Here is a 26,078-nt window from a genome sequence, read left to right as displayed (position 1 = left end):
TTTTGTTTCTTTAGGTAGATATATTCCTAAGTATTTTATTCTTTTTGTTGTAATGGTGAATGGAATTGTTTCCTTAATTTCTATTTCTTTTTTCTCATTGTTAATGTGTAGGCATGCAAGGGATTTCTGTGTGTTAATTTTATATCCTGCAACTTTACTGCATTCCTTGATTAGCTCTAATAATTTTCTGGTGGAGTCTTTAGGGTTTTCTATGAAGAGGATCATGTCATCTGCAAACAGTGAAAGTTTTACTTCTTCTTTTCCAATCTGGACCTTTTATTTCTTTTTCTGCTCTGATTGTTGTGGCCAAAACTTCCAAAACTATGTTGAATAGTAGTGGTGAGAGTGAGCACCCTTGTATTGTTCCTGACTTTAGGGGAAATGCTTTCAATTTTTCACCATTGAGGATAATGTTTGCTGTAGGTTTGTCATATATAGCTTTTATTATGTTGAGGTATGTTCCTTCTATGCCTGCTTTCTGGAGGGTTTTTATCATAAATGGCTGTTGAATTTTGTGGAAATATTTTTTAAAAATTCCAGAGAGTTCCAAAAAGTAAAATTTAAATTTGCTGTGAGCAGGCAATTATTTACATATATTTGCAATTGTGTTTACAACTATTTACATAGTATTTACATTATTTGTATTATATTAGGAATTATCAGTATTCTAGAGATTATTTAAAGTAAAGAATATAGGACATTGTGTGTAGATTGTATGTGTATACTACACTACTTTATATAATATTTTGGTATCTGGGGAGGTGAAGTTGGGGCACTTGGAACCAAAACTCCTGGGGATATTATAGGACTACTATATTCCACTTCTGTTAGCTTCTGGTTCAGATTTTATAATCCTTTCTGTTGCTAATTGAGTAACAGTACAGCTTTATTGCAGAAGCCTCTTTGACTATAAGAGTATTTCTAATAATAAAAAAAAGGAATTGTATCTCATACCTTAAGGCCTCGAGTGGAGTTTCCATCTCACTGAGATGACAGGAGTGTTTATGGCCACAGGTCTTGATTCAAACACTGCAAGACACAGGGAACCATTAAGAGATAATGAGAATAATACTGGATTGTGATGAATTATTTATTTACAATGGATATATTTTATATCAATTAAATCTCAGTAATGTTAAAAAGTCAATTTTACAATATTTCAGTTCTCTATAGATCTAGATTTTATGAAGCAAACAATCCAAATTAGGAAAATAACCACTGGCAATCTTCTAAGTAGTTTTTAGGAAAGGAGTTTGGCATTGTGCTCTTTTTCATGTCCTCAAAATAGTCTTTACAGACTTAACACAAAAAAGCTTGAATCCCCCAAAGAAAATGTTAACATTATAGATATAATCCACTCCATGGTCTCTCTTACTATTTTTCATTCCCATGTATCAGATTTAATAAACTAAAATTTTTAAAGAAAATAGAAAACTTGAAATTCCATTCCTTAAAAGTTTACTTTCCCTTAACTTCATTCACTATTTTCAAAATTCCCCAAATGGCTTTCAACTATCATAAAAGTAAATGTATCTGTCAGCAAAAGAATACTTTAAAGACATGTTGCAGTATAGCTTGAAATTTAATAGACATTTTTCATAAATTGGATTCATACATGTATAATAAAATCTACTACATGATATTTATCTCATCTTTTTGCATGTGTGAGACTTTGTATTAATTTTATTAGAATAGAAAAAGAATATATATATATATATATTCTTATTAAATTAGAAAAAGTCACTTATCTAGGAAATTCTGTTTATGCTCATTTCTGAGTCAACTTGGTGCCAATAGGTAGCATACACTTCTGGTTTCTCCATCCTTATGTATAACATTGTTCCTGTTGTTTCTTGCTGAGTCATGTCTGACTCTTTTGCCAACCCATGGACTGTACCCTGCTGGGCTCCTTCTATCCATGGAATTCTTCAGGCAAGAATACTGGAGTGGGTTGCTGTTTCCTTCTCCAGAGGGTCTTTCTGACCCAGGGTTTGAATCTACACCTATCTCCTGCATTGGTAGGAGGGTTCTTTATCACTGAGCCACCAGGGAAACCTGTGTATAACATTACTAACCTGAATATTTTGTTTTCTAAAATAAACATAGTTCAGCTGGTGTACTTACTTTCTCAGAATTAACTAAACTTAAAAAAAAATAATAATAAGTGTGATTTTTAGAAATGTAAGATTGAACTATATATATCCTATCTCTTAACTTTACTTTCATATCTTTAAGATGGATATCAATTCCTGTTGTGATGACTAAATAAGATATTAATATATCTAGATGAATACCTGGAAAATGGTAATTATTCAATAAATACTTAACTTTCCTTGGTTTGCTGTTTTGACTGAAGGTTCTAGCTGTATCTAAAAAATAACCCTTTCTTATAGAATATGCTCTTTTAATAGTATGTCTGAGGTTGAGTATTTTAAAGTAGGTGCACTTTGAGATTGAGTTGAATTATCAAAAGTATTCCTATGCCCTTATTATTAAAAGTTTAACCAAGGGCAATGTGGATCAGTCTACAGTATAGAGAATGGACCACTTGAAAGAAATCTATGCCTGGATCTAAGAAGAGAGCACTTCCTTTCACCACTCCTATAGGTGCCAGAAGTAAATGAACTGATAACGAAATTGTATCAAAATCAACAAGTAATATGGACCAAATATTTTAGGACCATTACCATACTGTGAGAAAATAAAGTAATACACTTTGATAAAAATATTTTTGTGGTGTGTGTTATGTTATAAGCAAGTGACACCACAGAGTTTCATGGGCTGGACTCATTTTCCAGATTCATGCTGAGCTCAATAATTTTCCAAATTGCCTTTGCTGATTAATTTGCTTTGTTTTCTATTTCTAGTCACCTGGTTCCACAAAGCAGGATCCTCTGAGATGAAGACTGCCCTCACCAGGTAAGTCTTCACCTACAAGTGAGTTCTGTACCTGTACTTTGCCCAACACTCCCAAATTTGGAGCTCTTACTATCTCTAACCTAAATAATTATAATATTCTCCTTCTTATTCTAGTTCTAGTTTCTTCTTTATCTATCTTTTTCCACATGAAGCTATGTTACAATGTCTGGAAATGATGTTAAAATACCCCAATACTTACAATGATAGGTGTACAAATTTTTGTGCAGCAAATTAACTACAAACTATCAAAACATATTCAGAAGCCCTTGCCCTGGAGTTTGATAAGGCAATATTCTTATCTAAATCTTGACTAGAGGGACTTTTATTTATCATAAATCACATTAAAAATGATTTGTCATTGGATTGAATAGTGCCATACATATTTTGCTATTGATTAAAGATAATTTTCATCCTGTGCACTTGGGAGAGTGGAGGGTATAATCTTCAGACTGTGCATTAGATTTGATCTTCCTTGAAGACTCTGAAGGATTTGTTACCTTTCTGACTAGAAGGTGGTTAATTCTGCGGTCAGAATATGTTGCATTTGTCTCACAACAAAGCCTTCAAGTAAAATTTGGGAAAAAAGAGAAAAGAGACACAAAAATCTTTACAGGAGATAAGAAACAGCCTCTATGACTTTTTGTGAAAGAATCGGATACTTAACACTTTTACTATAATGTCACTGCTGCTGTTGCTGCTAAGTCTCTTCAGTCGTGTCCGACTCTGTGCGACCCCATAAACTGAGGCCCACCAGGCTCCCCCATCCCTGGGGTTCTCCAGGCAAGAACACTCGAGTGAGTTGCCATTTCCTTCTCTAATGCATGAAAGTGAAAAGTGAAAGTGAAGTCGCTCAGTCATGTCCAACTCTTAACGACCCCATGGACTGCAGCCTACCAGGCTCCTCTGTCCATGGGAGTTTCCAGGCAAGAGTACTAGAGTGGGTTGCCATTGCTTTCTCCGTAATATGTCACTAAGCAAGTCTAAAAGGTCACTTACCTATTATTACCTGAGATATCAAAAGAAAGCTGACAACTGTTGAAGTCCCATAGTGGCTTAAGTTGATGCGAGCTTTGTAAATGACAGTTTATGTCTGTGATCATTGATCAAGAATATAAATGATATTTCTTACATGAATTCCTTTTTTCTCATCATAATATTCAAAGTTCTCTACATCTTTAATTGTTAAAAGTTTTCGCTTCTTACCTCTTTGTTCATTCGTAGGAAAACCCTTGGATAAATTTATTAATTATGTTTATCACAATTTAATTTAGAGTAAAAGCTTAATGTCTTGAAAGCATTTGACTTCATCCACAAAACTTGATATTTAAAGGATGACACCTCTAAAGAAATTTCAAACCTAATTACAGCAAAATTCAGCTGGACACTTGAACTGTGTGCATTCTCCTCAAACATATATGTATCTCTTCATTCCTAATAAATAGATTTTTAAAAAAACTAATATATTAATGAGGCTCAAGTAATTTAGTATCAACTTTATCATTTCTACTAAAAATTATTTTAATACACTGTATCCTAGTGTTTGTTTAATCTTCTGCATCTCTTTCTAAACACAACTTGTTTTTTAAACAAATAAAACCTCTTGTCTCTAGGAGTCTTACTCTACTGTTTTGTTTAATAAAATGATGGTGATAAAATTGGTGATATGATGATAGTCATAATTACTAATACTTAGGTAGTATTTAATTTTTATGAATATGGTAACTAATTTGATTAATCAATACTCTATTTTGTAGATAATAAAACAGAGTGGTATCAAATTACTTGGTAAAGATCACACAGGAGAGAGGATTTAGAATCACCTCCTCTGGCTTCACAGACAATAATATAACCCAAATAAAACCACAGAATCAACTTCATAGAGTTTCATATGACCTGGTTATAAAATTTCTAGCTCAGAACTTTTGTCATCCTACCTTCCCTTAATTAGACATAACTTCTTCTACCTTTGAATGCCCATAAAAATTTTTATCTCTCTTGTAATACTTGATATATTACTTTAAACATTTTGCTCATCATTCACATTCTTGGCACCATCATAGTATTTTCACCTCTTTAACATATGTACTTGAAACATAATTAGCTCCCTTGGGTCAGTAACTCTAAGAAGTGCCCTTGGGAGTTTGGCCATAATTACAAATCAGAACAAGAAAGGAGCAGACATGGGAAATAGAAAATTGAAGCAGGCACGGATATCCTCTTGCCTCCTCTTGCCTAAGAGTAAATCGTGCTTTCAAGGCTGTGTGATGAGAGATTTTTACTCTAGATAGATAGTATTAGGAAGGTTCTGGAAGAGAACCATGGGTGTCATGCAGACATGTAGGGTGTTATTTGATAAAACACAATAGACAGTGCTAAGGCATCCAGACAGATAGATTCAGACTTAACAGCATAGACATTTGTCTACTAGATGGGAGGACTTAAGTCACGTGCCATTAGTTCTGAATTCAGCGTTTTCTAAGAGATAGTCAGGAACACAGTTAAGGTTAGAAAGTGTTTCTGGGCAAATTTTAAGAGTAAGAACTTAAATGAGGTTTCTCTCACACGATTAAATGACTAATAACAAAACAAAGCCCAAGACCAAATACCAAAATCAGGATACAGAGACATGAGACATCTTGAACATATGCAAGGATGACTTAGTATTTCACCTGGGGTAGGAACCTAGGTCTTCTTCATTCCTTCTGACTTAAGTCAGCCTTGAGTCAAGATAGCCTTCTGGTATCTAGGGGATGGAATGACCCAGGGGTAGCTAATAAAGCCTCAACTGGTAACATGGCAGAGAACTTTCAGAGACAGAGTCTGTAAGGTGCCTTGATTTTTTTTCTTTATTTTATTTTTTTTTTTAATCTCTGTAATGCTTTAAAATGGCACCTGGGATACCCACAAAGATTCTTTTTCAGGTTGAATTGCATTAATCTGAACCTTAAAAAAGTAGATATTATTGAGGATAAGCTTGCAAGAATATCTTCCCTTTTATTACAGTTCCTTTCTACTGCATTTTTCTTTCACATTTTATTAAATATGAGCCTCCAGTAAAATACTTTTTGATCTTCACTTCCTATGCTTTTGAACACCTCAATGTTACTTCTTCCCCCTAAGGTTCCAGCCTCAATTTTTCTCACATATTAAGCTAAGTGAAATTGACATTAAAGCCAGGGAAACACATCCTGCTTCTTTCATACTTAGTATTTCTGTGCTTAAAGTCAGAAAAAAAGTAATGTACATGAACAAGAGCATCTTCTTTTACTCTTTATAATGCACTCACTGAAGTTATTGCTATATCCTTTTTTTTTTTTTTCCCCAAAACCTATTGAGCAAGCCTACAGGAAGTTTTAATTTAAAACTCTCTCTCTCTCTCTCTTTTTTTTATCCACTGTTGATTGAATCTGCAAATGTGGAGCACAGTGATGTGGAAGGGCTACTGCACATAATTCTCCAGCTTTATACATTTTCTCCATATTTAAGTTTCCAATCTACTCATCTACTTACAAAGATTATATTTCTTTTGATTTTTCTCCTAAAAGAAGAAAAATAAGCCAAATAAGCTAAATACATCTTGAGGTTTATCTTAAAGAAAAACCACATCCTGGCACATTGCTTAGAATTACTAGTCCAAAATGAAGATCAGTAGAAATTGAATTTAAACTCTTATCTGAAACAAAGTTGAATCTTATATTTAAAGATTGTCTAAAAGCAAAACAAAACAAAAAAAAGATGAAAATCTTGCTTCAGAATTCAGAATTTTGTTAAGGTCTTTTTTGTTTTTGACTACAAGAGATGCTGGGCTGGATGAATCACAAGCTGGAATGAAGATTGCTGGGAGAAATATCAACAACCTAAGATACGCCAATGATACCACTCCAATGGCAGGAAGTGAAGAGGAACTAAAGAGTTTCTTGATAAGGGTAAAAGAGGAGAGTGAAAAAGCTGGCTTAAAATTCAACATATGAAAAACTAAGATCAGTCCCATCACTTCATAGCAAATAAAAGGGAAAAAGTGGAAGCAGTGACAGATTTTATTTTCTTGGGCTCCAAAATCACTGCAGATGGTGACTGCAGCCATGAAATTGAAAGACACTTGCTCCTTGAAAGGAAAGCTATGGAAACCTAGATAGTGTATTAAAGAGCAGAGACATCACTTTGCCAACAAAGGTACATACAGTCAAAGCTATGGTTTTTCCAGTAGTCATATGAAGGTGTGAGAGTTGGACCATAACAAAGGCTGAGTACCAAAGAAGTGATGTTTTTGAACTGTGGTACTGGAGAAGACTCTTGAGAATCCCTTGGACTTCAAGGAGACCAAACCAGTCCATCTGAAAGGAAATCAACCTTGAATATTCATTGGAAGAACTAATGCTGAAGCTGAAACTCCAGTACTTGGGCACCCAATGCAAAGAGGTGACTCATTGGAAAAGACCCTGATGCTAGGAAAGATTGAAGGCAAAAGGATGGGGTGGCAGAAGATGAGATGATTGGATGGCATCACTGACTCAGTGCACATGAATTTGAGCGTTTTCTGGAAGACAGTGGAGAATAGAGGGGTCTGGCAGGCTGCAGTCCATGGGGGTCACAAAAAGTCAGACATGACTTAGCAACTGAACATCAACAAGATCTGTACCAGATAGTTGAATTTATTGCTATCTCATATAGGAAAAGTATTTAAATAAGAAAAGTAATAAATATATGCAAACATGTTTCAAAAATTTACTGAAACTCAGTGATACTTATCACAAACCTAAAACCAAAATCTGCATTTCCCTGGGGAGACATGCAGATAAAAACAGAAGACCTGATTCTTATATTAGTTTCCAGTTGCTGCAGTAACAATGACCCCAGTCTTGGTGGTTTAGAAGTGATTTATTTGCACACATTCAGTATCATACAGTTTGGGAGCTGAGAAATACAAAATCAGTCTCAGTGAGCTACAGTCAAGCTGTCAGCAGGAGCTGTTTCCTTTCAGAGACTCAGAGAGATTTATTTTCTTTACTTTTTCTAGCAACTAGGTCCACTTGTATTCCTTGGTCCATAGTTACTTCCTAAGTCTTCATCGTGCATCACTCCAATTTGCTTTCATCATCACTTCTCTGTGCTTGTGAACCTTTTGCCTCCCTCTCATAAGTAACCTTGTGGATTTTACCAAAACCACCTAGATGATCCACAGTGACCTTCCTGTGTCAAAGTCCTTATTTTAATTGCGTTTGCAAAATTTCTTTTGATTTGAAAGGTAACACATGTGTAGGTTCTGGAGTTTAAGATGTGAACATCTTTGGGTGAGATTATTCTGTCTGCTGAAATTCTGTACATTTATTTTCTGATCAGTCTAGAAATTAACTCAAAGTTTCTATGTAAACAATTATGTATTATCTTTGCCATTATCTGTTAGGTTAAGAAGGAGTCTAAGAACAGATAACAAATAATTAAAAATAAGTCAAGATCAACCACTAAAAGAATCATAAGAGGGTTTCTTATATTAACATAACTTTTAGGAAATTATGAAATTTCTCAGAAACAACAATGCTTCTAAATGTTTGACTCCACTGAGATTTTGAAACCAACCCCATGGAATATGGAAACCAAAAACACCTTCCAATAAACTCAAATAGTTTTGCCAACTTCCTATCCATATTTTTTAATGTAGATGAAAATTTAGGCCATGTTCTATGAATGTTCTCTGGATTCTAAGTCTGAAAAATAGTTGGAAAACTAAACTGTCAGATCAAAGAGGAAATAATCTGGCAAAGCTAGGTGACAGTGTATTGGAACCAGTAAACTCAAGTGAGTCTAACATACTTCATGAAATAACCTTTTCAAATAGAATTGAACACTGCTGGGTTTCTAAAATAGCAATTCATGACTCACCTGTAACCTACATGATACTGGAAAAGCTGTAAAAGTGGCACATAAATGGAAACTACATCCTAAGGGAAGCTTTGAGCATCTCTAAATGAATTCAATATTACTGTCTCTCACTATGGGTTTTGAGAATGCATCAATCAATACACATTTATTTTCCCTATAAGTAGAAACAATGCCTATTTAAAAAGTCACAACACTCACAGTACCTTAAACAACTAAAAAATGGCTGGACCATTCGAATTTACTTATTTAGTATTAAAGAAATGCATTTCTTTTCCCAAAAAAGTTAGGTAAATGACATAAGACATTGCCCCTTACACAGGAATCTGACCATATTGCTATGCTCAAGAATATGGTAAGGAGGAAAGTATGAAATACTAAAATATAAACAAGCTTGAACTACCAAACAGCCTTGCAACCTCATGTTTTAAAGGACTTTCCTTAACTGTCATGGAGCTGCATTCTTACCTCTGGTGAAGTCATAGCTTGCCTCTCTCAGAACTGCTATCTGTACTTGTAACTTATTTCACTGTTGTACATTTTAATCTATCTAAGGTATTGTCAGAAATGTAAGATGTATAATCATCCCTATCATTCTTATTAATAGTACATGTTACGTTTACTCTCAAAACTATCATCACCTACATGACTATGAGGTATCCTTGATCAAAGATAGATTGTTCTTGATATTCAATGTAAAATAGCTCATAGGGCTTTCTTCATTAACAGTTAAACAACATTTATTTTTGGATGTACTCCTAGCAAGTGAAATGACATCAGTTCAGTTCAGTTCACTTCAGTTCAGTCGTTCAGTCGTGTCCAACTCTTTGCGACCCCATGAATCGCAGTATGCCAGACCTCCCTGTCCATCACAAACTCCCGGAGTTTACTCAAACTCAGGCCCATTGAGTCGGCGTTGCCATCCAGACATCTCATCCTCTGTTGTTCCCTTCTCCTCCTTCCCCCAATCCCTCCCAGCATCAGGGACTCTTCCAATGAGTCAACTCTTTGCATCAGGTGGCCAAAATATTGGAGTTTCAGTTTCAGCATCAGTTCTTCTAATGAACACCCAGGACTGATCTCCTTCAGGATGGACTGGTTGGATCTCCTTGCAGTCCAAGGGACTCTCAAGAGTCTTCTCCAACACCACAGTTCAAAAACATCAATTTTTCGGTACTCAGCTTTCTTCACAATCCAACTCTCACATCCATACATGACCACTGGAAAAACCATAGCCTTAACCAGGTGGACCTTTGTTGGCAAAGTAATGTCTCTGCTTTTTAATATGCTATCTAGGTTGGTCATAACTTTCCTTCCAAGGAGTAAGCGTCTTTTAGTTTCATTGCTGCAATCACCATCTGCAGTGATTTTGGAGCCCCCAAAAATAAAGTCTGACACTGTTTCACTGTCTCCTCATCTATTTGCCATGAGGTGATGGGACCAGATGCCATGATCTTAGTTTTCTGAATGTTGAGCTTTAAGCCAACTTTTTCACTCTCCTCTTTCACTTTCATCAAGAGGCTCTTTAGTTCCTCTTCACTTTCAGCCATAAGGGTGGTGTCTTCTGCATAACTGAGGTTATTGATATTTCTCCCAGCAATCTTGATTCCAGCTTATGCTTCTTTCAGCCCAGAGTTCCTCATGATGTACTCTGCATATAAGTTAAATAAGCAGGGTGACAATATACATCTTTGACGTGTTCCTTTTCCTATTTGGAACCAGTCTGTTGGTCCATGTCCAGTTCTAACAGTTGCTTCCTGACCTGCATACAGGTTTCTCAAGAGGCAGGTCAGGTGGTCTGGTATTCCCATTTCTTTCAGAATTTTCCACAGTTTATTGTGATCCACACAGTCAAAGACTTTGATGTAGTCATTAAAGCAGAAATGTTTTTCTGGAACTCTCTTGCTTTTTCGATGATCCAGTGGATATTGGCAATTTGATCTCTGGCTCCTCTGCCTTTTCTAAAACCAGCTTGAACATCTGGAAGTTCACGGTTCACGTATTGCTGAAGCCTGGCTTGGAGAATTTTGAGCATTACCTTACTAGTATGTGAGATGAGTGCAATTGTGCGGTAGTTTGAGCATTTTTGGAGATTGCCTTCCTTAGGGATTGGAATAAAAACAGACCTTTTCCTGTCCTGTGGCCACTGCTGAGTTTTCCAAATGTGCTGGCATATTGAGTGCAGCACTTTCACAGCATCATCTTTCAGGATTTGAAATAGCTCAACTGGAATTCCATCACATCCACTAGCTTTTTTCATCGTGATGCTTTCTAAGGTCCACTTGACTTCACATTCCAGGATGTCTGGCTCTAGGTGAATGATCACACCATCATGATTATCTGGGTCATGAAGATCTTTTTTGTACAGTTCTTCTGTGTATTCTTGCCACCTCTTCTTAATATCTTCTGCTTCTGTTAGGTCCATACCATTTCTGTCCTTTATTGAGCCCATTATTGCATGAAATATTCCCTTGGTATCTCTAATTTTCTTGAAGAGATCTCTAGTCTTTCCCATTCTGTTGTCAGCCCTCCTCAAACAATAAAAACTAGTAAGATACCATAGTTAAGTATATTGACTAGAAAACCTCCAGGGGGAGCTATCACATGAAAGTTCCAACAACCACAGAGTAATAATAGAGTAAGTAACTTTTCCTCAAGGACTTCAGAAAATGATTTTTCTCTGGATATCTGGAAACAGTGATTTCCTCTTTCTCTTTGTCATGCTGCTGCTGCTCTTAGGTCAGTAAATTGGTGTCCAGCTCTGTGACCCCATGGAATGTAGCCCACCAGGCTCCTCTGTCCACAGAAGTTCCCAGGCAAGAATACTGGAGTGCGTTGCCATTTCCTACTCCAGGGGATCTTCCTGACCCAGGGATTGAACATAGATCTCCTACATTGGCTGGTATATTCTTTACCACTGAGCCACCTGGAAAGCCTTACTTTTGTTGTTTATCCTCTTGGCTGTATTTTTCCTCTTTACTGGTTTATTGAAGAAAATACTATATATTGTTACTAAAAATTTCCCATTAGTTTTTACCTTTTTTTTTTTTTTTTCTCTCAGTATCCCATCTTAGGGCACCAAATTACACTAAGCTAAATGTTTCCTTGGGCATCTCCTGACTGACAATTTCTCACATGCTCCTTATTTTGGATGACCTGGGTGGTTTTGAGTATTATTAATCAATTACTTGTTAATACCCCACATTTGGAATTTATAGAATATTTTTTCATGATTACATCGGAATTGAGTTTGAAGGGGAATAAGCTCACAGAGGTAAAATGGTTTTCTCATCATATCTTATCCAAGGTACTTATTAGCAGCCTAATTTATCACTGTTGATATTCATATTGATCACCTGGCTGAGACAGTGTTTAGCAGGTTTTTAAAGTTGCCATGTTTCCCTTACCCACACTCTAAATTTTGGAAGGAAATGACTCTGTTCAGCTGGCACTTAAAGAGTGGGAGTTATGTTCCATTTCTTGAGGAAAGAGAATCTACTCAAATTATTTGGAATTCTACTGAATGTGAGATTTGTCTGTTCTCTGACATGTATTTATTTATTTATAAAAAGTGTGTATCAGTATGGATCCATAGATAGTAATTTTAAAATTGGAATATTAATCAGTGTCACTTTATTTATTTTTTGTTCAAATTGTTCCAATGTTTGCCATTGGGTCCTCTTGAAGTTCGGTCCTGAAAACTATTGCAAGGTCTTTGTTGGTGTCGTTTTTTAAATACTTCACCACTTTCTGATGCTACATTTTCCTTCAAATTAATCCTGTGTATTTTTTTTGCTCCAGTCCTGGAATCCACTATTTCTCCAAGGAGATTTGATTCCTTTTATTGGAAAAATGGTATTGAAAGCTGAAATCTGGGTGCTGAATGTGCTCACTTGGATGGCAGTACTTCTAGAACTTCTCAACTAGCAGAGCAGAGGAGTATATGCCTTTGTACCAACCCTTTGTTTACTCACAGATCTATAAATATTTCTCCATGTAAACATTTGTGTCTGTGTTGAGATAAACATGAGTTCACACTATGTCTCCAACTCTAACTAATATGCAATTCACTGTAGTCTTCCTTCCTTGCTTATTTATAAAATCCCACACTAAGAGTAGGACTGTTGCTTCCTAGCATCTGACATCCATTTGTTAAGTATTCAATTCTTGTAAGCAGTATAGCTGTTACTGGAATTTTTATTCCATACCTCTACAGGATGCAGCTCTGTCAACAAGAATACAGTGCTGATATAAAGATTTTACCTTTATTTTGACTTTTGAAAATTGTATTTATTTATTTTTTGGCTGCACTGGGGCTTCGTTCCTGCACAGGCTTTTCTCTAGTTGCGGCCAACAGGGCTACTCTCTATTAATAGTTGTGGTGCATGGAATTCTCATTGCAAGGGCTTCGAACATGGAGCACAGGCTCTAGGGTGCAGACTTTGTAACTGAGGCACATGGGTTCAGCAGTTGTCATGAATGGGCTTCGTTGCTCTGAGGCATGTGGGATCTTCCCAGACCAGGGATTGAACCCATGTCCCCTGCATTGGCAGGGAAATTCTTTACCAACCAGTCACCAGAGAAGCCCATGTTTACTTTTATGGAGGCCTCTTGTCTCAATAGTTATTTTTAGGTGAACAATTTTTCTCTCCCTTGTTCAGTGAGAATGTTCTCAACATTGACAATGATTTAAAGTATTTTGTTATTGTCTGATTGCCATCATGAGATCCCATAACCTCTTAAATGAATTTGCAGAAATTGCCTACTGTCAGTATTCTGTGTTGTCTTTAAAAAATTAACTATTCTATTTGGTGTAAAATGGCATCTCATTGTGAATTTAATTTGTATTTCCATGATGACTAATGACGTTAACAATCATTTCAAATGTTTATTAGCCATGCTTGTTAACTTCTTTAATGAATGGTTTATTTAAGCCTTTTACCATTTTTTTTCCATTGGATTGTTTGTCTGCTTTTTATTGAGGTACAAGAATTGTTTTATAATCTATATAGATAGATGCTTTGTCTCACATACATATATGAAATAGACAGGTATATATCTAAATATGTCAGTAATATATATTACATGATACACACATACACATACACATATTTACACTAAATATTTCAGCTAGCTTGTTTGTATTTTCTTTGAAAGAGCTGATGTTTGTTTTTAAAATGATGTCCAAATTATTATTTCTTTATGATAACTATTTCTTGTGTTTCTTATACAATCTTTGCTTACCCTGAGACTGCAAATATTTTTCCTAAATTTTCTTCTAATAGTTTGATGGTTCTAGTTTTATTCTTACTTCTATTATAAATTCCACACTATGTTTTATATATGCTATGAGGTGCAGAATTAACATTGTTGAAATACTCATATATACAAAGTGATCTGCATCTACAATTTCTATCAAAATCAGACAGGTTGTTCACAAAAATAGAAAATAAAAAACTATCCTAAAATTTGTGTGGAATCACAAAAGATCTTTAATATCTAAAGTAATCTTGAATAAGAATAAAGATAGAGTTATCACAAATTATGGAACAAATTATGTTACAAGGCCATAGTAAAATAAAATATGGAACCACCATAAAAAGAGACATATAAATCAATGGAACAAAACAGAGAGGCTAAAAATGAACCCACACACTTAGAATCAACTATTTTTTAATGAAGGCATCAATAATATACAATAGGGAAAGGATAATCTCTACAGTAGATGGTGTTGGGAAAACCTGAGCCACAACTAAAATGAAATTAGACCCTTATGTTACGTCTTTAGTTTATGCATACAAATCAACTCAAAATATTTTAAACACTTAAATACAAGGCCTGAAACCCTAGAACTCCTAGAAAACATAGGAAAAAAGCTCCATGAAATGGATCTTGTCAGTGACTTTTTTGGATATGACACAAAAAAACACAGACAACAAAAGCAAAAAAACAATGAAATCACCAAAAGCCAAAGTACACAGATGAAGCCACATTAAGCTAAAACACTTCTATACTACAAAGGAAATCATCAACAGAATGAAAACAAAATATACGAAATGAAAAAACTTACTTGCAAGCTATATTTCTGATAAGGAGTTAATATGCAAAATATATAAAGAGCTTTCATATGTGATCATATTGTATTTAAAAATATTTAGCTGCACATAAGCCACAATGATAAAGACTTTTAAATGTACCTTAATCTGTATAGGCCTAAATAGACACCTATATATTGAGGAGCACAGAATAAAAAATAATGCTTTTCTTTAGTTCAAATATAAATGGTGTTTGATATACTTAATTCTCTAGAAAGTTATTTCAGTGAAAAAGACATTGTTTCCTTTTTATTTATTTGGTACAGTGAACAACATAAAAACTTTTTGTGTGTGTGGGTGCTATAAAGTCTGTCAGATCTCAAAGACAGGAGTTCTGTGGTCTCTTTTGCGTGTTTTTACACCACTCTGATCCTTCAAACTGCTTAGAAATGTTTTTAAAAACAAACCATTAGTTATTGGTATGAAGAAACACTTGTTTTCCTTCTTTATTTCTAATTCATAACCAGCTTCCATCACACAATCGATTTTTGTGGAATAAGTTTACTGCTGAGTAAGCCTACTTTGATATAATGGAACAGTTTGAACACTATTCTCCATTTCAACCCTATTTGTAAAACATATATTTCCCACTGCTAGGGAAATTCTAGTTTTTATATTAACTTTTTAAGCAGGAAAGGGGTTGTGACATTTAAAACATTCTAGGTATAAATCTAAATAATCACTTTAAGTTGAATAATAAATTGAAGCAAGACCACATTTTCTGCAGCATTGACTAATCATATGGAGTGATGAGAAATACGAATGATGTGCAAATCACTCTATTAAAAGCTTGCTTCTTAACAAATATTCTTAAAGCTTGTTAAAAAAACAACTCAGTCTAACATCCTTTGCATTTGGAACAATGAGTTGAAAACATCATTTGACACAATTATTTTCTCAGGTAATTAATCTTTTAAATTATTCTTATTGCTTACAACTATAGAATAGAACCTCATATAAGGAAATAATATTTGAGGTGTAAGCACATTTTAAAATATAGATACCAAACAAAATTGACCCGTAATGTGTATAGCAGCAGTTATATTTTAAATTGTGAATAGAGCTTATTTAGGTATTTTGTCTGTAGAGTGAAAAAGGAAAACTATCATGAACAACCACATTAGATGTGATCGAAACAAAACTAGGCTTTGCAAAATTAAGATTTTTGAAAAGCATATCTCATGAATACGAGCAAATGCAAATATATTGTAAATAGTTCTGCTCATTTATTGTAAATAAGACATAAATCTTCATTTAAATAATTTTAAATGAATTGTGTATATATACATTATACACATACACATTTCTAATAAAGTCAAGGAGCAAAAATTATGAGTAAAAAGAAGAAAGGTGATGGAAATTCCTCATTAATGTTTGTTTTATAAATATTAATACATTTAACTAATTTTTGAGCTCCCTATCCTGTTTTTGTTATTCCAGTTACAAGCATACTTCTCTTTATTTTTCATGTGCAGTTATATTATCAAGCCTATTTTGTAATATATACGTCAAGTAGTTGGACTTCCCTGGTAGCTCAGACGATAAAGCGTCTGCCTACAATTCAGGAGACCTGTGTTCGATCCCTGGGTTGGGAAGATCTTCTGGAGAAGGAAAGGGCAACCCACTTCAGTATTCTTGCCTGGAGAATCCCATGGATGGAGGAACCTGCTGAGCTACAACAGTCCATGGTATCACAAAGAGTTGGACACGACTGAGTGACTTTCACTTCACTTCAAGTAGTTATGTTTTAAATATTTATTCTACTTTATATCATTTTAAGCCTTTTTCACATCGTATACAATCATTCCCCTTAATTCACCATCATATTAACTCTTCTCCTAATCATATATTTTAAAATTATGTCACTAAAACTCTCAAAACTTTAGGGGTCCTCTTGCAGGTGTCATCATCTTATCAAGATGTGACACGCAATTCAAATTTATGTCACGTTGAGGAAAAAGGTGAAATTTATTGTAATAAAATATACTAATCACTACCACATTCCAGATCAATTATGTTTCTTGGTTAAATTCAATAGTTATTATTTTTGAAAGTGATCATTATTAGCAATATATCAAGGAACTAACAATTTGGAGTTTTCATTTTAGAATTAGAAAGGACTTTCTGATGTGTAAGAAACAAGAAACACAACGGGTAACTCTGCAATGACACAATCTGGTCATTTCATTCTACTGTGATGAATGACCTACCTTTCTCATTTATGTCTTTATGTTACTTTCACAAGTTATGAAGTCCTGGGAGACAGACTGCTTAGTCAAGCAAATATTGGTCAGTTCAGCTCACCTGTACTGGGGATCCTGGAGGGAGGAAAAATGAACCCCATAAATCAGTTATTTTCCTACCTACCAATATTGTACACAATAGAGTAGAGAAAATTCCCCAAAAAGAAATTAGCAAATGCAAAATATGCAAACCAAATATGCCACAATTAGAAACTCAAATAGTTGAATAAAATTCAATCACAGTTTCAAATATGCAGTTTTTAGGACACTGAAAAAGTATATTTAAGAGGTGTCAATATATCATTCAAGGCAGTGCATGTGTAAACATTAAATCTGCATTCAGGTATTTCTCAAATGAAATAGTTTTATTCTGTAAAATGGAAGAAAGGAATAACATAATTTGAATGAGAAATAAAGTCACAATATTCTTAGTAGGCTAATTTTGGAGCTGTTTCTACAACTACACCTAGATTAGCTGTATCAAAGCATTGCCTGAATTTGAGTTTTAACTTCATATTACAAGAGGATGAACAGCATGACTAGAATTACTAGGTCCCTACTGAGTGGTGCTGTCATGTAGAAAAAAGATTATTCTGCCCTATCCAATTTTGATGCGCTTGAATAGGTCTGGTCTTCTCTACACAGATGAGATTGGGACATGATAGACTAAGTGAAGTGGAGAGTTGAAATGTTATCTTGAAAATTCCTACTGAAATAGAATGCTAAATTAGATTAGGAACTAAAACCTAATTTAGAAATGAAAAAATAAAATTGAAAATCTATTTTGTTCATGTTTATCAGATAATTACAGAATGTTTCTTTCACTTAAAGCTACACTCATTTTTTTTTCTTGAGACTCAGTTTAGCAACAGCAATATGGTGGCAGAAATGCAATTAGTTTTTTGATGAAGTATCTTAAAGTGGACTGGTTTACAAGCTTTTACCGTATATTGTGTGGAGAGTCTTGCAAGTAGGTCCTTGGAGAAGGTGTTTCAGAAAGGGAAAATGCAAAAATAAAAAATAGACATAGTAATAGTTTCTTTACAATTAAAGATTAGATATTAGATTATTTCCAACCAGAAGTGTTAGTTTACTCATATCCACTTTTATTTTGCTGTCACCTAAAAATCAACATAATACAAAGACAAAAGTAAGTCTGAAAAAATTTAATGGTGAGCCAAATATATAATCATGGGAATATGTATGCTTGTTAGTTCATTCACCAAATATTCAACAAATATATTTGATCATTAACATACTTTTCTTCCAAACTGTTGATAGTGTGATGGGTAAACCTAAGACAAATAAGATGGCTTCAAAGGCTCCATATAGAAGAAAATACTCAGGTTTATCCCTCTATGTATGTAATTTTGAAACATATTACAGATGTTGTACATTGTGTAATGGTTGTGTTTCTTTATTTTTTAATTTCCTTCTAAGAACCTATTGTAAGGGAGTTTTATTAAGCAAAAGGAGATTACTGGATGTAGCTAATGAAAAACTGCCCTGTTTGGAACAAAACATTCTGATATATCTGATTCTACCTTTTTTATGACATTTTTTAATTTAGTTGGTCAGTGAAAATACTCTTTTTTTTTTTTTTTTAAGAACTTTCATATTATAAATTGAATCCTGAGATTTTTTAAAAATAATTGTGTTTCTTTACTTTTGGCTGTGCTGGGTCTTTGTTGATGCATAAACTTTTCTCTGGTAGTAGCGAGTGGGGAAAGCTACTCTCAAGTTGTGGTGCGCAAGCTTCTCATTGTGGTGGCTTCTCTTGTGGAGCTCTCGGGCACCCAGGCTTCAGTAGTTGCAGCAAATGGGCTCTGCTGTTGCAGACCCCAGGCTCTAGAGCCTAGGCTCGGTAGTTCTGCTGCATTGGTTTAGCTGCTCAGCAGCCTATGGGATCTCCTCTGGTCTGATTACAGGGATCGAACCTGTGTTCTGTGCATTGGCAGGTGGATTTTTACCTTTGAGTCACTAGGGAAGCACCCCTAACTGAGATGTTTTTAATACAACTATTTCTGCTTTGGATTTCTCTGAGATTTCATAGATGTTGAACTAGGAAGATAAGATAATAAACAGGCTTCAGTGAGACCTACTAGCTCTGTTGACTTCAACACTTGCTTCACTTAATGCCATGATAGTTAAATGATCTGAAACTGTTGTTATGTATTCATGCTTTATAATTTTCAAATTAGCATTCATTTTTAATTTGGTTTTGTCACACATGATTTTATTTGTTTTATGTTTTACTTTTTTCTCATGACCAGGTGGTCTACTTTGCAGGTTTTCATATACTGTTTCTGAAGAATGCCAGAACACTTGTTATCATGCATATTATTATCTATTGTTGTTGAAATTACCTCAAAAGTCAGTGGTTTAACACCAGATGTATTTATTTTCTCACAGATTTTGTGGGTCAGTGACAGCTGAGTGTCTCTGTCTTGGGGCTCACACCAGGCTGCAGTCATCGAAAGACTCGACCCAGGAAGTTTCCAGTTTTCACTGAAGTGATGGTTGAGAGACCTCAGGTCAGTTCTAGCTTTTTGACAAGATTCAGCTCTTTGCCACCCTTGTCTTTGTGTAACTCCATAAAGCTACCCACAACAGGGCAGTTTGCTTCCCCCAGAGTAAGCAGAGAGAGAGAGGGCAAAAAAGACAAAGAGACAGGCTGAGAGGTGGGTGAAGCAAAAGGAAAGCAGTAATCTTTTAAAATTTAATTCAAGAGTGACATTTCATTACTTTCGCCATAGTCTCTTGATTAGAAGTAAGAAGCCAGCTTCAATCCACAATCATGAAGAGACAATCACACAAGTTCGTGAATAGCAGGAGGCAGGGTCATTGTGAGTGGTTTTAGAGATTGTCCATCACAGCATGATAGCAACAAAAACAATAAATGTACACTTTTTAAAGAATTACATGAACTAACATTGTACACATGGATGAATTTTAAGCATCAACATCTGATACCTAAATCTGCTGGCCAACAACAGGAATAGCTTAACATGCAGTAAAGAAAGTAAGTCGTGTAAAGTTAATAACTCATCAGGCCCTATGGTCTTCCCTGTGAAGAGTGTCTTATTATTGAAAATAATAGGTTGGGTTTTAGGTCTTCTGCCATTAGTTGATTTTTTTTTTTTTTTTTGGCCATAAGTTTACATCCATCTCATGAAAGAGGTTCTTTATTACCTGGAATCTTGAGGGTTAAAAGAGATGGTGAGAAATGTTCTAAATCTAAAACTGATGGTTGGATAAAGTATAGTAATATCAAAAACAGTGGGTTGATTTCCCAGACTGGTGACAGAATTCTGCTTTATTATCTCAGTATTATCTTTTTACTAATCCCTAGTTCCTGTGCCCACAGATTTTCCATATTCTGAGAATATTTTATAATTTGTCTCTTGTTCTTCCTCTAAGACAAGCCATTTAAACACTCTGACATTTAAATGTCTTTATGATTGAATTTTATATATCATTGTATTATTCTCTATGTATTTCATCTTTGAAATTTACAGAATACAGTTTAAAAAGTTCTATTTGGGAAGTGAACACATCAATGCATGTTTGTCCAGTGCAATGAGGAGAGTAGGTGAATGTCTGTGTACTGACTTGAAATCATTTCCTAGATAAATTTTTTTCACAGAAGATAACTAAGGTCAGAGCTGCTTTTAAAATATTATTTTATAATTTTATGTACAAGAATACTTATATATGTAAATATTGTATATGTTTAAATCTATAGAATAATATGGAAGTAATTTCTTTGTAGACAAGGGCATCAAGTATCAAGCAGAGGTTTACTTTTCACTAAATATTCTTTTCTTTCCCCAATGAATATTCTTGCACTTTTTAATTTTTATCACTCTCGTATGAAAATATCAAAGTAAAACAGGAAAAACAAATCTAGGTAAGTGACTGATTATATGATTATCACAGAAAAAATATGTCAGCTATATGATTTAGTAAAATTTATTATTTTTGTTAAACATTGACAGTTATAACACCTGTTAAAGAAATTGGTCAGTTATCTTATAAATTTAAAAACAGTTTTTTCTGCATGTATTTGCTATAATAAACTATGACTACACTGAAAATATTTTTATTAAACTACTTAGTGACTAATAAAAATATTTTCACTTTTGTACATATTCATAAAAAGTAACCATTGAAAGCAGTGCTTGTCTAATATGCAAATCTATGTAAGTAAAGAATTGATTCTTTTTTATTAACATTCATTTAAATATTATATATCATTAATATATTTTGCTTATAGCAATTTTAATATGTCCCCTGACCTTTAACAGAAATATTTTGTTACAAAGAATTCCAGAGCATTACATTTCATGGTCTCATAACATAACCTGGAGAAGATATTCATTCTTTATATCCTAAAGGTAGACATAACAGAGATTTCTCTTTCTTGGCCACTTATTAACATATTTTTCCTTTAAAAATTCAAAAATCATAACCATGGGATGTCTCCAAGAATTTATATTTAAATAATAATTTAACATCCTCAGTTCAGTGAGGTTTGACCTCTTCTAATAATTTTAGATTATGGCTTTGTTTTCTTATTATTTAAAATTGTAATCTTTTACTATCTGTATGCAATTTTATTAAAGATAATTATATTTTCACTTAATAGAACTAAGATAAGATAGCAGTTTTAGGGCAACTGTGAACAAATCCATTTTATTTTGTGCAGTGAATTTCTTTTAAGTGTCTCTCATGCTGAGTGGTAGATGACATTCATGGCCCCATGTCTTTAATGCTTTGCTGTGGTTTTTCAATGTCTAATTTGACTTTGGGCTAGGTAATGTAATTTGATTTGATTTGGCCTGTAAAGTGAAATGGAAATGTCAGTCCTATCCCAAGGCCCCCCACAGTGGCATTGTTTCTGTCTTCCTTCTCATCCTTTGATCAGCTTCAAGAGAAGTGCCTATGCAGACTGGCCAGGAGGTCTTAGGAGAAAGGTGAGAGGCTCAGTAGGGCCTCAGCTAAGCTCCCTTATCCCAGCCTAGGCTCAAGAAAGCATGGCTAAGATGAGCAGGGCCACCACACAAAATCTGCAAATGCACAAAAATAAATGCTTATTGTTATACGCTGCTGAGTATTGAGGCCTTCTTTTCTAAAATAGAACTCAATTTGTAGAGCTGTTTTAGGGTCTCAGCAAACTTGAGTGGAAAGCAGAGAGTCTGAGTGTCCCACCTCCCCCGAGTGTGGCCTCCCCACTGTCAGTATCCTACAGAGCTAAGCGGGGTGTGTTACTAGCTATGAACCTACATGGAAGCTTCATTATTACCTACAGTTCATAGTTCTCATCAGAGTTCACTCTTGGCTTTGTATAGTCTATGGGTTTTGCTAAGTGTATAATGACACAGACCTGGAGGAGGGCATGGCAACCCACGCCAGTATTCTTGCCTGGAGAATCCCATGGACAGAGGAGCCTGGCGGTACACAGTCCATAGGTCACAAAGAGTCAGACATGACTGAAGCGACTTAGCATGCATAATGACACAGGAGAAATTTTGAGTTAATTTTTATAGAATGTGTAAGGTCTACTACATCTTGATTACTTTTTCTATATGCAGATATCCAGTGATTCCAGCACCATTTGCTGAAAAGACTGTTGTTCATATGTTGGCAATAAAATAACTTCAGAATAACTATTTGGAGAAAATTATTTTTTTAATTAGGAAGTTTTTAAAATATAAATTCTCCTCCTCATGAACCTGATAGAAATGAATAATTGAATAGGATGAAATCAAAGAAATTATGCAGAAAATGTAACAGAAAACTAATAATGATAAAAATATTCACCTAAGAAGATCTTTTCAAAAGAAATTATGAATATTTTGAGCAAGTGTGTCAAGTTAAATGTTGGATATTTGTAAAGTGTTGTTTATTTTATTTTATTTTTTTTTTGATGACATGATAGAAGAAGATCTTAAAGAATTAAAGTTTCAATGAAGTTATGTTTGGACTAACTCCCAAGACACGGAAGATAAGCAACACAAGTCACTCAGATGTTTTATTCTGCCACCATCGTTTCAAAGATTTTTGATCTTAATCAAAAAATTAGTGTGAACTAATGTTAGTGTCCTGGGAAGACGCTGGCAGAAACCAAGTGCCACATTGTGGGTTTACTCGTCCAGTCTGTGTAAGCACCTAATCAATGAGAATCTAAGGCCCACCAGTAGCCACATGCATGAGCTTAGAAGTGGGTTATTCAGTCCCAGTGAAGATTCCGTGAAGATTCCCGGTGAAGATATAAAGCCAGCCCCCAACTGAAAGCTTCAATGCTACCTACTGAAAGCCCCTGGTCTTGAACCACCCAGAGAAACTGATAATGGATTCCTGATCAGCCAAAATCTATAACATAAAAATGTTCATTTTTTTCAGTTACTGAATGTTGTGGTGATTTGTTATTTAACAATGGTAATGAATATGCTGGTAATTAGAAATTTAGCTCAACTCTTTACTTTTTTGCTAATATATCATTTACTTGACATAACTTTTCAAAATGTTCAGAATTATAATCCAAAAGTATGGACAATTATTTTTGAGTCATAAATTAATTGATCAGACACTGTTTTCAACATTTGTTGAAGAAAAAAGAATATGATTTTTCTCTCTTATATGTAATTTTCCACCTGGTATATCAACATCAGTGAAGAGGACCTTTTGCAAACCTTCTCCAAACCAAAAATATACCTGAAAGAAAACAGGTCAAACATGACACTTATTGAATAAATAAGTAGCTATGAAAACATCAATCTTGTTATTGTATTCCAAACATCACAGTGATTATCTATGTTGAACAGAAGATCCATTTCTTTTGTTCTGAAACACTTTACATTTTATAATAGAGAATTTTTTGCTCTAGAAACACTGAATATTCCATTGTGGGTTGTATTATTTTCAAAAGATAAAAGACGAGAAAAAAATCTTTAAAGAAATAAGATTTAAATATAGATGGCACCATAAAAGAATCCCATACCATAAAATACACAGAAAAAAAGGGGATGAAATCACTGTTTGCAGGAATAAAATAGTAGCATTTTATGGGTTGGGGAAGTTTTATGACACTACCTAATGATTTTCTTTCTTTGGCCAGTGTACAAACGCTTCAGCGTCCAGTTTTCCATGTCTAAATTGCTAGTCTGCTCTTATGTCTGTCTTTTCTCCAGTTATTTTATGAACCTCAGGCTTATTAGATTTCATTGTTGAAAATGCAGTTTCCTCAGATTTAAGGTGGCCTGCATTCACCTCAGTGTGGATCGTGTCTTTCATGTTGTGCTTGTATTTAATGACTGAGTCTATACATCACGAAATAAAGTGGTGACTTGGCAACTACATATTTTGTCTCTTTTATGTATAGCTCGAGAAGGAATCTTGAATATCTAACTCCACTACAACCAAAGTCACTTAAAGATAAGGAACTGAGAGTGGGGAATTGAAAGTGTTTCTCCAGGTCTCTTTGATGTCCAATAAATGTGGTTTGCTTTACTCCAAGTTACACTGGGTAAATTCATAGCTAAAATTAATATATATAAAACTCCCAAATTATCTACATTGACTATATTAAAATGCATAAAATGTAAAAATTTTATCTTTAAAGATCCTCAAATTAATTGAGATGGGAAGACAATGTAGAAAAAATTACTTCAAAAAGCTTAATTTAATACTTACATCTAAAAACAGTGCCCCAGAGGTAGGAAGTGATTGTCCAGGATTACAAAGCTGATAGAAATTCTAGAATTATAATCTTAATACATTCACATAAGTTTAAGCATAGCAGGACTTTTTAATTAATATCTTGAATTTCTAAATTTTTCTACTAGTCTCTCTGTCATGTATATATATATAAGTATAAAGAAAGTAATAACCTATTATTCCATTACAAATCTACTTTTTCAAAGAAAAGAAGAAGATAGCCAATATTTTGATTATAATGAATGTCATTCTTTATAAGGCTCTTTTTCAAAGAGAAAAATCAGAAAATGTCCCAACAAATTCTTTTAAACTAAATACTAACTTTAAAAATATTTTCAATTATTTAAGTTATTAGCTTAAAGTATTTTGTTCTGTGGTTGAAATTAGCAGGGTATGAAGCACTTCGTGCATTTCAGAATAAGTTTTTTTGTGATTTGAATCTGTAAAGAAAAGTACTTTTAGCACGCTTCACAAGAGGTGAAGGAGATGATCTCAATATGATTATATAAAAAATTGTTCAACACATCTTTTGCTTTAAGTAGAAAAGCATTGTGTAAGTAATCATCTAAGACCTCAAGTTGAGACCCAAGGACACAAAAAACATATAAACATACCCCCACTTCCTTCCAAAGATGGGATTTGATGTGTTCCAAATAATGATGCAGAAGTAACATACTGTAACAAGGAAAGACATTAATTGAAATAATAAGCACTAAGTTGGACTTCCCTCATAGCTCAGTTGGTAAAGAATCCACCTGCAATGCGGAAGACCCCAGTTCACTTCCTGGGTCAGGAAGATCCCCTGGAGAAGGGATAGGCTACCCACTCCAGTATTCTTGGGCTTCCCTCATGGTTCAGCTGGTAAAGAACCACCTGTAATGCAGGAGACCTGGGTTTGATCCCTGGGTTGGGAAAATCTGCTGGGGAAGGGAAAGAAAGGCAACCCACTCCTGGCCTGGAGAATTCCATGGACTGTACAGTCCATGGGGTTGCAAAGAGTCAGACATGACTGAGTGACTTTCACACACAGAACCATAAAGAAGGCTGAGGGCAGAAGAATCAGCACTTTTGAACTGTGGTCCTGAGTAAAACTCTTGAGACTTCCTTGGACTGCAAAGAGCTCAAACCAGGCAATCCTAAAGGAAATCAACCCTGAATATTCGTTGGAAGGACTGATGCTGAAGCTGAAATTCCAATACATTGGCCACCTGATGCGAAGAACTGA

Source organism: Dama dama, chromosome 14, assembly GCF_033118175.1.
Source record: "Dama dama isolate Ldn47 chromosome 14, ASM3311817v1, whole genome shotgun sequence".
Taxonomy (NCBI): Eukaryota; Metazoa; Chordata; class Mammalia; order Artiodactyla; family Cervidae; genus Dama; species Dama dama.
The sequence above is the reverse complement of the archived record's forward strand: the minus strand, read 5'-3'. Positions refer to the sequence as shown.